Raw genomic sequence first — 11,957 nt, 5'->3', positions numbered from 1 at the left:
TGCTTTGATTTTTTGTACTCACATCCAGGGACTGTGCCCCGACAAAGGAATTTCTCAAGCTTCTCTATCAGGTCTCCTCTCAGTGGTATACACCATTGGGTCCTTGACCTGAGCTGACTTAGTCCACATGCTATCCTCGTGGGAACAGTGGCCTTACCCAATAGGCCCATACCCAACCCAGTTCTTACTGTTGCATGTTACAGTCCGATCAGTCCTGGCCTGAGCCGTGACACAGCTCTCATGTGGCCCAATGGGAGCAGAAACCTAGCCCAGTCTGTCCTGCACTCACTCTGGCTCTCACAAGCACCATCCCCTGCAATGACCTTAGCCATCAAATACTGCAGCCTGGCCTGAGCCAGCCCACCCTCAGTCTTAACTCTTGCTGATGAGTGCTACAGCCTGACCCTGCCTAGTCTGCTCTCATCCCTGACTCATGCATAGTAGCAGGTATGATAGTCTAGCCCAACATGCCCCATATTCCATTCTGGCTCTGCCTGGTTCACCTCCTTCTAAAACTATCCCCAACACATGCAGACAGGTTGATCTACCCTGCTGGGTCTGATCAACATCCAAGCATGAATCACCCAGTTCTCTTGAGTGCTGGTGAGTGCCATGACCCAACCTAATAGTACCCATCCCCTGTTTCGACTCTTGTTGGCAAGTTCTGTGATCTAACCCCTTTCAGGTAGGCCCTAAGTCCTAGCTTTATTGTGCACCAGTGAGTGATAATTGGTATTGGTCCATATTAACTACCCCAGCTCTGCTTTCCCACAATGGCTGGTGCTTCGGTCTACCTTAAAAGTCATTGTGTTCCCCTATCAAGTTGTTACTGCAATGTGGCCTGAGCACCAATGGCACTGGGCCTGGGAGCTCAGAGCCAAGGTTAGCTGGCCCTCTCCAGCTCCAAGTATCCGGTAGGCCGATCAGCGCAGGTCTTCAAACCCAAGCCCTACCACTGGGATGAACTGAGCCTCCTGAGTCCAAGCATATGGTGGGCCAATAAGCCCAGGCCTCCACCCAGACCCAACCCATGCTGCCTGGAAGCTCAGAGCTGGGGTTAGCTGGTCCTCACCAGCTCCAAGCCAACAACTTAAAATTCTTTTTAATCTATATGGAATGATCCCTCTTGCTTTGTAGGAGCAGCAGGCAGCTTCAGAGGCCCTGCTTGGGGTCCACTTGCCCCCACCCAGCTGGGGGCAGCAGAGGTGGCTCCAGACTGGATCTTCCTGGAGTTACCTCGACCCTGCTTGCTCCACAGGAGCAGCGGGCAGCTTCTGGGTCCCTGGTTGCTGTCCTCTTGGCCCTGTCCAGCTGGCAGCAGCAGAGGGGCTCCAGATTGGGCCCACCTGGAGTCATCTTGGTCCTGCTCAGCAGGCAGCTTCTGGGGCCCTGCTTGGGGTCCCCTTGCTCCTGCCCTGCTGGTGGCAACAGAGGTGGCTCCAGGTTGGGTTGCCTGGGTGCCAATGGCACTGGGCAAAAACATCAGACTGCCCAATGGCGACATGCTCCAGGGATTTAGGCTTGTGGGCTTACAGGGGATATGGGCAATGGCACAAATGAGGCAGAGTGGGACATCAGGGTTCAACTCCAGGAGAGGAATGACTACTGTGGGACATCAATGGACAAGGCCGCTGTACTTTCAAGTAAGCAAGGGTGCATCTAAGCACTTTGGAGGGAGGAATGGGAAGACCTTTAAAGGTCAGTCTGAAGTACCAGCACACATGGGAGACCTGAGCTGTGGTAGTTACCATCCACCATCACTGAGAACCACTCACTGGCACACATTAAAGCTAAAGCTGAGGCCTACCAAACAGGGCAAGATCATAGTAACCACCAGGGAGAGTCGGATCAGAGGACGGGTGAAGTTAGGGTTCCCATGGTAATGGTTAGCAAATGAGAAAATCAGTTCTTGTGGCAGAATCTGTGGGGGATATGTGGGCTCACCTCTGTGGAACTGCAATCTCTGCTACCACTCCCACAAGTTGAATGGGAACAGGCCTGGTTGGGGTTAGGATTCCCACTGGTGAGCATGAAAGCTGGATCAAGGGCAACAGGCTGGTCTGGACATGGCTATAGCCTCATTTGGCATGGGTGTGAACTGGGTCTGGGGAGTGACAGACTGGGCTAAAGTCCAGCATCCACAGGTACTTGTGAGCACCAGGATGGGTGCAGAATGAACTGGGTTAGGTCTTGACCCCCACTGAACCATTCAAAAGCTGTATCTAGGCATAGGACCAGATGTGACTGTGCTGCAATACTCAACAGTAAGAACCGTAAGAACAGTAAGAACAGGTGTTGGCCAGTTGAGCAAGGCCACTGTTCCTGTCAAGACAAGAGGTGGACAAAACAAACCTGGGCCAAGGACCCATTGGTGTGTGTGAGATTTGCCACTGGGAGGACACCCAACAGAGGAGATTGGGGAACTCTTTTGTAGAGACACAGTCCATGCAAGGGGGCACAAAAATCAAGTCAAGGAGCAGCCCTGACCATGCCAAATTACAGTACGCACTGTCATACATGTGGGTTAGGTCTGGGGACAGACCAGGCTGGGCCAGTTCATAACATGCACTGGCAGATCTGAGCACTAGGAAAGGGTGCCTGGGGCCTGCCTGTTCAGTGGGTGGTGGTTTCATGAGCCTTGGGGTGGGGGATCTAGCGGGGGTCGGGTCACCTAGCCCTGATCCTTGGACCTGGCTGCAAGTGAAAAGGGTGGAGCAATGGACACATACTCTGATGCACATGGAGAAAAGGGCAGCCCATTTGTTACCACAGCAATGGAAGAAGAACAGAGCAAATTGGACAACTACTCCAGCAAACAATAACAGCAAAAATCTTGGTGAAAGAAGACTTGAGGTTGATTATATCAGCCAATGGACATTGGGAGGGTTGCCTTACCCTAAGATTGGCGAAAACGACAGCATTTTAGAACTATCCAAACCATTTGATCAGAACTCTCAGAACATGCACTACATAAGGACCCTCGGTTGATATTGGGTGGCGGTTCCCCATCCCTCTGTACTGGGACATTTGGAAGGCTGAGTGTGGCTTCCCACTTTATCTTTGCCCTTCGCCCAGAGACAAGAAAAGAAATGGCAAATTTAGAAACAATGATTTCACCCACTTTTCTCTAACCCTCAATTCTTCTCATCCTGGTCAACCATGTAATCATCATTAAAAAATAAGAATTAAAAATAATCTGTAATGGAAGAAAGTTAAAACCATTTGTGCATACTGCTGAGACTGTAGCTATAGTGTCTACAACTACTGTTTTAGGAAGGCTCCGTGTCATTTTAAGTTTTCTTTTTAAATGGATTAAGCATCATGCGTTTGAAAGAAAAAAATATGTTGAAGAGAAGTGTGGGGAGCACATCACTCACAATTCTTGGGGCACAGCCTGCTACATACCTAACAGTTGGAAAATGTATGTGCCTGGACAGCGGAGAACAGAAACACTTCATATGTAGCAGCACTGCATAAAATTAATGGAAGTTCAAAGAGAGTAAGATTTTATATGATGTTACATAGGCTGTAAGTGATGGTGAGCATGAGAGACCAAACTGGTATAATTTTGAAGTCAATGTCATGAGGCAGGGTTTTAGTACAATGATTAAGGTTGTGCTTGGGAAACCACAAGCCTGTATAAAAATGTCTGGGTTTGGGTCTTGTCACTGCATCTGTTTCCACTTTTTTGCTAAAAGGCACTCTCAGAAAGAAAGCAAAGTCACAGCTCAGTAATTGGATCCCTGACACTGAAATGAGAGACTTTAATTGAATTTTGGACTCCTGGCCTTAGTTTGCCAGACCTCTCCCTGGAAGTAATGGGATTTGAGGAGTAAAAGTGTAGTTGAGAAATGTTTCTCTCTTTGCCTTTCAAATAAATGGAATACATTTTAGCAATTTTAGTGTTCAAGAATAAACACATGTAAATACTTTTATGTTGAGAATCAACATATCTGTGTAAAAAAAACAAAATCATGTCCTTTCCATTTCTTTCCACATGCATGCTATTTTTAAAAATTGAATTTCAGGTACATTTCATTTATTTCAATGATTTCATTCCCTCTTCCTTAGTCATCTGGTATTTTACAAATATCATTGAACAGATGTTATGTCATTGTTCCGAAATACCACTGGTAGGTGGCCTCAAATCTTTTCCAAATATTTGAAAGCAGCAGATATTGGAATTTCCATTGCATTCAAGAATGAAAATTACACAAAATAAAATCCAGTAGTGGTTGTAAACACTATCTATGATCCTTTAATTAATAAAAGATAGCTTTGTATCTTTCCACTGTGTGAGGAATAAATTATTATAAAAGCAACTATAAAAAATGTTAACAAATGTGAAAGAGTTGAATAAAATGTTAGATGCCTTGCTTTAAAATTATAGGGCAATAACCCCTGACAATGTGGTTAGCGAAAAGTATAAGTAACTGAAGCATCATTTCAATAAAGAAGAGGATTACATACTTGACTCTACAAAAAATATTGGAAATATAACACAATGGGAAAAGTAGACCAGTAACTTGAAACTGCACATTAAATTACAAATCCCAGAAGGAAATTAAAAGTTTCGAAACAGGAGAAATAGAAAATCCTACTATAATTGAAAGTATTCTCTGCAAGAAATACACACAAAGATAAAATTACAGGCAGTATCAATTAATTACATGAATGCAAATGACATAAATGAAGGCAGAGAAAACTAACCAATAGGTGACTAAGACAGGTAATACAGCATGACAATGGTACCCTTAATCCCAACTGCACATGGTTAGTTTAATGTTTTCAGACATCCAGATTAGTGCAGTCGAGCTGAATAAAAGAAGGGGGGAAGGAAGAGTATTACAAAAGTTCTAACAAAATACACACATTAAAGGAACAAACCAGGATTAGTTATTACATATCAGTAACTTTTCTGCAAATTGGAAATAGAAGTATATTTTTTAAATTACTAGATACTAAAATAATAAACTCCATTAACCACTGTCTTGTTCAGTTTTTTGAGATAAAATTAATTTATACAATATAACATTCTTCATATTTCTATTGATACTTCATATTTCTATTATTTTAAATATTTGCTTACCTTAATTTGAAGACAGATTTATACAGAGAAGGAGGACAGAGAGAAAGATTTTCCATCCATTTGGCTTACTCCCTAGATGGCTACAATGGCTGGAGATGAGCAGATCCAAAGCCAGGAGCTAGGAGCTTCCCTGAAGCCTCACACAGTTGCAGGATCCCTACTTCCCCAGGCCATAAGTAGGGAGCTGGGCCAGAAGTGCAGCAACTGGGGCACAAACCTATGCCCATATGGGATACTAACACCAAAGGTAGAGGATTAGGTTGCTTTGCAACTACCCTGGGTCCCCTCAAGACAATATTTTAAAAAGTCAGATGGCATTGAACACAGGTCATGCCATGCTAGGATGCACATCTACTGGTTTGCATGAGCCAGGGATAAGAGCAGCCTGAGTAAGGCCAGGTTGTAGCACTCGCCAGTGAGAATTGGTACTGGGGGCCGGCTGGACCAGGCCAGGCTGCAGCATCTGAAAGCGAAGGCCAAGACAGAAGCGGCTATGCCAAGCTGGGTCAGAACAACCACTGGCACATCAAGATCTGTGACTGGCATCAAGCTTGGTTGGGGAGCTAAGGGGACACTTTGGCTGGGTTGTGGATCCCACTGGTGAACTCAGGGGTCAGAGTGTGGGTTGCAGTCTGGTCTGGACATGGATGCACTCTCCCTCAGCATGGGTGTGTACTGGGTCTGGGGCGTACAAGACTGGGCTAGAGTCCAGCACCCATTGGAGCTCGTGAGAACCAGGAGGTGGGGTTTAGGATGGGCTGGGCTAGGTCTCTGTCCCTTCTGAGCCATGCCTGAGCTGTGTCTGGATGTGGACCAGGTATGGCTGGACTGTAGCACTCAACAGTACGAACTGAAATGGGTGAGGGCCATTCAAGAAAGGCCATCATTCCTGCTAGGACAGGATTTGGACTAAGTAGGGGTGGCCTGTGAACACACTGGTGTGTATGAGATCTGGGATTGGGAGAGGTTCTGATGGAGGAATTTGGCAATTTCTCTGTTGGAACACAGTCCCTACAAGTGAGCACAAGACTAAGAAAGGGAGCAGCCCAGACCAGGCCAGATTCCAGTACCCATGGGCTTACCTTTGGCTCAGGTCTGGGGCAAGCTAGGTTGGGCCTGTTCATATCACCCTCTGGCAAATCCAACAGCAAGAATGGTGTGTGGGTCATGTCAGGTAAGGCTGCAATATCAGCCAGTTCACATTAGGGCCGGGACTGGTGGTCGGCTAGACTGTCTAGGCTGTAGTCCCCACCACTGTGAACTGAGGGAGGGCCAGGTCTGGCCAGGCTACAGCACCCACTGGCAAATGCCGAGGTGAGGTGGACCATGTCAGACTAGGCCGCAGTGCCCAACCAGCACACATGGGACCCAGAGAAGAGTGTGCAAACCCAGCAGGGGAGCTACAGGGAGCTCCCGTGCTGGGCCACTATTCCCATTGGTGAGCATGAGAGCTGTGATTGGGGGCAGACCAGGACGGGCAAGGTTATAACACCTGTTGGCCTGCATGTAAGCTGGATCAGGGACAAGCCAGGCTGGTAGACTGTACCTACTGGTACATGCATAAGCCAAAGAGGGTGAGGGTTGGTTGGGTTTTGCCACAACATAAGCTAGCAGATGCTGGCACAGGGGAGCTGAATGGGATGTGAAATAGACAGAACCCTTCTGCTGTGTATACTGGTAAGCACAGGAACCAGGGCACGAGGCAGGCCTGATGGGGGTTATTACAGGTCGTTCCAACTAGGCTGCAGCTCCCACTGGTTTGCGTGAGGGCCAAGGGTGTGGTAGGCAGGATCAAGTTTGACTGCAACACCCATTAGTTTGTGTAGAAGACAGGGCTGGAGACAGTTGACCCAGCAATAGCAATTAATATTGTGTGTATAGGCTGTTTTGGGCGACAGACTGTGCCTGACCCTGTATTAGCATGCACACACAAGAATCAGGTCTGGTATCAGCTCAGATGAAGTTTCTTTGGGAATCCCCCCAACTTAGAACTCCAGTTATGGAGGAAATTGCAGGTTCCATGGTCTGACTGTGGAGTGCATGTGTCAGAGCTGGGCCTCCTCAGTGGTTTAGCCAGAGCAGTGGACACATATCCAGGTGCACATGGAGAACATGGCAGTCCATTGGAGCCTTCAGAGGACACCTGGTACCACAACAGTGGACGAAGGATAGAACAAATCACTCAACCACCCCAGCAAAGAGCTAGCAGTGAATACTTGGGCAAACAGAAACTCTAAGGTGGACTATGTCAGCCAGTGGAGTCTGGAGAGATTTCATTGCATTTGGAATGGCAAGACTGACAGCAATTCATAACTGTTGAATTATCAAAACCACTTGAGCAGAACTTTTGGAGCATGACCCACATCGGGGACCTTGAAATGGTTGAGAGGCTGGGTTTGGCTTCTCCCCTTACCTCTCCCCTCCCCTAAGACATGGGAAGGAAAAAAGAGAATGTGAAAACAATATTCTCACCCACTTTCCTCTAGCCTTTTGCCCTTCGCACCCTAATCAAATATGTAAAAATTATCAAAACTAAAATTTATTCAATTAAACCAATTTTTAAAAAGACTAGTCGTGTAACATTCTTAACCATTATTTTAACAAAGACAACAAAGTTTATAATACTATGTTTGCAGTGATACCAATGCACATAGAAGATCATTTATTCTTTTTTTTTTCAATTGTAGCTTCCACGTATAAGGGAGAGCATGTGGTATTTGTCCTTCTGAGTTTGGTTTATTTCACTCAATGTGCTCTCCAGTTGGGTTCATTTAACTGTAAGTGGTAGAATTTTATCATTTTTTATATTCTTTATCCACTCCTCTGATGATAAACACCTTGGTTGATTTCTTATTTTAGTTATTGTGAATAATATTGCTACAAAACATAATGGTGCAAGTCCCAGCACGGTGGCCTAGTAGCTAAAGTCCTCACCTTGAACTTTTCAGGATCCTATATGGGTGCCAGTTCTAATCCCTGCGGCCCTGCTTCCCATCCAGCTCCCTGCCTGTAGCTTGGGAAAGCAGTAGAGGACGGCCCAAAGCCTTGGGACCCTGTACCCACATGGAGGACCTGGAAGAAGCTCCTGGCTTCTGGCTTCGGAAAGGCTCAGCTCCAGCCGTTGTGGTCACCTGGGGAGTGAATCATTAGACGGAAGATCTTCCTCTCTTTTGTTTCCTCCTCTCTATACATCTGCCTTTCCAATAAAAATAAATGAATCTTAAAAACAAAAAAACCACACGTAATGGTGCTGATCTCTCTTTGAATTATCCTGTTGAAGTCCTTGGGATATATACCCATTATCAGGATTGTTGAATCATATGGCAAGTCTGTTTCTAGCTTAAGAAATTGCCACACTGTTTTCCGCAGTGGCTACAATAATTTGCATCCCTACCAAAAATGTATATGCGCTCCCCTTTCTGCACATTCTTGCATTTGTTACTCTCCATATTTTGGATTTTTAGCAAAGGTGAGGTAATAACTCATTGTGGTTTTGATTTGTATTCCACTGTGCACATAGAGTGTATTAACACAGTTCAGGGACTACTACCTCCAAATTCTCCCAATTGCAGGATGTAGGGCATCTGTCTCACATGCTGTCCTGACTTTTGGTTATGACACTGGTAGGGACTGAACAAAAACACACTGTGTGGCTTTTTGCTGCTGAATATGGTACTCTGTGCCAGGGGGAGAGTATGGGTGAAGAGAAAGGAAAACAGCATGGCAGTGCTCACACTCCAGTCAGCTTTATAGCGTGGAGTAAATTTAGTGGATAGCTGTGGAATTCCCGCTCAGCTAAAACTGTGACTGGGGGGTAGGTGGCAACTTCTCGCTACTTTGAAGTGATAGGATACTAAGATGGTGGCTCACAGTCTGCAACTGTCTCTAACTTCTCTCATCTCACTGAGCATTTTTGGTTTTTCACTTCTTCACTGATAATTTGTGTTAGGCAGACTTCTGGAAACATAAGCATTAGTTGATTTTTCATATTTCAGAGCCTCTCATCTCTATATTTTTTTCTCAGTGACGCCATTTATGAAAGAACCTTGGCTCTACAAAATAATTCAGTGGCTTGGCAGTAGTGTAAGAAGAATCCCCAAATGACCCTTGGAAATATTAGTAAGAATGCATCTGAGGTCATAAAGTATACTCACTGCAATTCATGAGTGGAAGGATCAATGAACACATACATCCTTAGGAGGTATCTAGGCTGTTTAGGACAGTTGCATTGGCTGCTGACACTGCTTGTGTTATGTTTAATTATGACAGCACAGATGCAGAACAGGGGTTGAACTGAGAGTTCAATAAGTTGATACACTACTGTGTGTTTTCTGTCTTTGGAATCTCTGTCCATTGGGTCTCTCCGTGGCTTTGTATCACTTGTGGACTATCCTGTGAGATAGCCTTTTTTGAGATTGTCAGGCAGTTCACCTCTACATTGTTTCCTCAGTGACACTATTCCTGAAAGAATGTTGGTTCTCCAAACTAACTCTTCCTATACTCCCTACCTCTATCATGTACCCTAAACCCTCACTTTAATAATATATTATTTCCTTTCATTTATGACCTTTCATTAAAATTAGTTACTTTCCAGCAGAAAGGTTATTTGTTATTTTTGAGAGTCATTATAAACACATGTTTTTTGAGCACATTGAATGGGGACTTCAGACCCCTGTCAGAAGATTTTCAGCAGAAGAATGATGGGAGTTGTAAAACCAGAAGTACAGTTGGGAGACCATATAATCCAGATAATTTTCCAGGACCAAGTTGTTGAAATGAAATTGCAATATATGTGTATTAATTTGAAGACAGACCTGCTGACAGATGTGGAGAATGAGGGAAATGGTATGTAGGCCTTTTCCACGTTTTTGACAGCTAGTAAATGCCATGTGTGGGTCAACTCACATTTGATTTCACTCCCAACACTGCAGACAAAGTCCTAAAATTTGTGGTAGTACAGTTGTCCAGGCCACATATTTCAAAGTCAAAATTGATCACCCACTCACATGCCAACATCATCACGACCACCAAGGAGTTGATCTGTGGCCTGACTGTAATCAATATAACGTAAAGTGATTAACAGTAAACCAAGGTTCCTTCACGAGAATGTTCTGAAACAATGTAGAGCTGCAATGTACAAAAAGTATAACACAGAAACTTGGAGAACATTGATGGTTAGAGCCCAAGAAAAGAGCTGATAGAGAGCAGTCTCCTCTGCCAAAAGGACTGTTGTTACCATCTGTTGGATCATCGTTTCAGATGACTACAGTAAAATAAAATGTGCTTTACAGATGTACTTATGGGAGAAAAAAGTAAGATCACATTTAACATGTCATCACAGTGTGATTTTTTAATCAAAACATTATTTTATTTTTTAAAAATATTTTTACTATTTACCATGATACATTTTAATAGGATAAGGGTTCTCCTTTCCCACTTTTCCCTCCCACTGTTTCCCTCTCACTATTTCCCTTAATATTATTACAGTAGTATAGTTCTTCGGTAGAAGTCACAAGGTTAACATTCTATTTAATGTCATCACAGCATTGTAGGCATAGACAATGATAGAAAATTGAGTATTGACATGATAAGTTTAACTGTTTCACTGAGAGTCCTCCCTTTATTCAGGAGTAAAGCTGTGCATTGCAGTGTATCTTCCTTTCTTGGTATGCTAGTCTCCATTATATAGTTCCTCTAGATGACTATATGGGTATGCATGTTTACCTATATAATTATTGATCTTACATTCTGCATGAAGGTTGCCTTATATCAGATAAAATACATGGTATTTGTTCTTTTGGGGTTAGCTTATTTCATTGAGCATATTAGTCTCTAGTTGGGACCATTTGGTTGCAAATGGTAGAATTTCATTCCTTTTAATGGCAGAGTAGTATTCCATGGAGTAGATGTGCAACAGTTTCTTTAGTCATTCTTTTTTCAATGGGCATCTGGGTTGTTTTGATGCCTTCTCTATTATGCATTGTGCTGCTATAAATTTAAGGATTAGGAATGATCATAAGAACCTGTGCATGTGTTGGTGAGGAATGTGGGAAATGCTGATGCAGAACAGCAGCACAATTCCAAGGAGTGAATACAGGATGAAATACAATGTAAGCATTTATAAGCCTATCGGGGCTACATTATCAAATAATCATAGTGTTGTGGCACAGAAAATTGGTAAGACCCATAATAGGGCATTTCTTCACCAAAAAAAAAAAAAAAAAGTGCCACTTGAAATTCCTAAGGATCTCAGAGCTCCAAAATAGACAAAATGAAAACTGATTAGAGTTGAAAGAAGTAACCACAGTCAAGGTTATTTTTCTGACCTTTAATACTCCCTTCAGCAAGTGACAGGATTACTGGATACAAGAACAGGAAGCACATAGGAGCTCTGGGTAATTCAATTAATACAGTGACAGAAGGATGATACTCTGTAATCACAAAAGAATCAAACTAGAGCTCAACAAGAAAAAGACAGCAGGGAAGTCTACAAAGAGTTGGAAATTTTACTTGATGCTTACTACTCTTTGTTACAGAAGGGTTGGGTTTAGGAAGTGCTGTTTTCCAGGGGGAAAAGCATTTCAATGGAAACTTGTTCTGGATATCCGAAAATCCATTGTGAATGAGAGAAACTATGGAATCAGTGGGATATTTTTATGAGGGTACTACCTCAGTGTCATCTATCCTTAAAGCTTATACAACTTCAGAAAATAAAATTCAGCTTACTCAGGATCTGGTGGCCAATTGAGTTGGGGAGGTATTAGAAAGATTGCCTCCCAAGTTTTGGTGCTGTTGGTAGATAATAGAACTCAGAGGGAAGAAGGCAAGATTGAGACAGCTTCTTGGTGTGAGGTTGGTGCCCAGTCCA

The sequence above is a fragment of the Ochotona curzoniae genome, unplaced genomic scaffold, assembly GCF_017591425.1.
Source record: "Ochotona curzoniae isolate NIBS_2020 unplaced genomic scaffold, NIBS_Ocur_1.0 scaffold_1852, whole genome shotgun sequence".
NCBI classification, from domain to species: domain Eukaryota; kingdom Metazoa; phylum Chordata; class Mammalia; order Lagomorpha; family Ochotonidae; genus Ochotona; species Ochotona curzoniae.
This window is presented reverse-complemented; position numbering follows the sequence as displayed.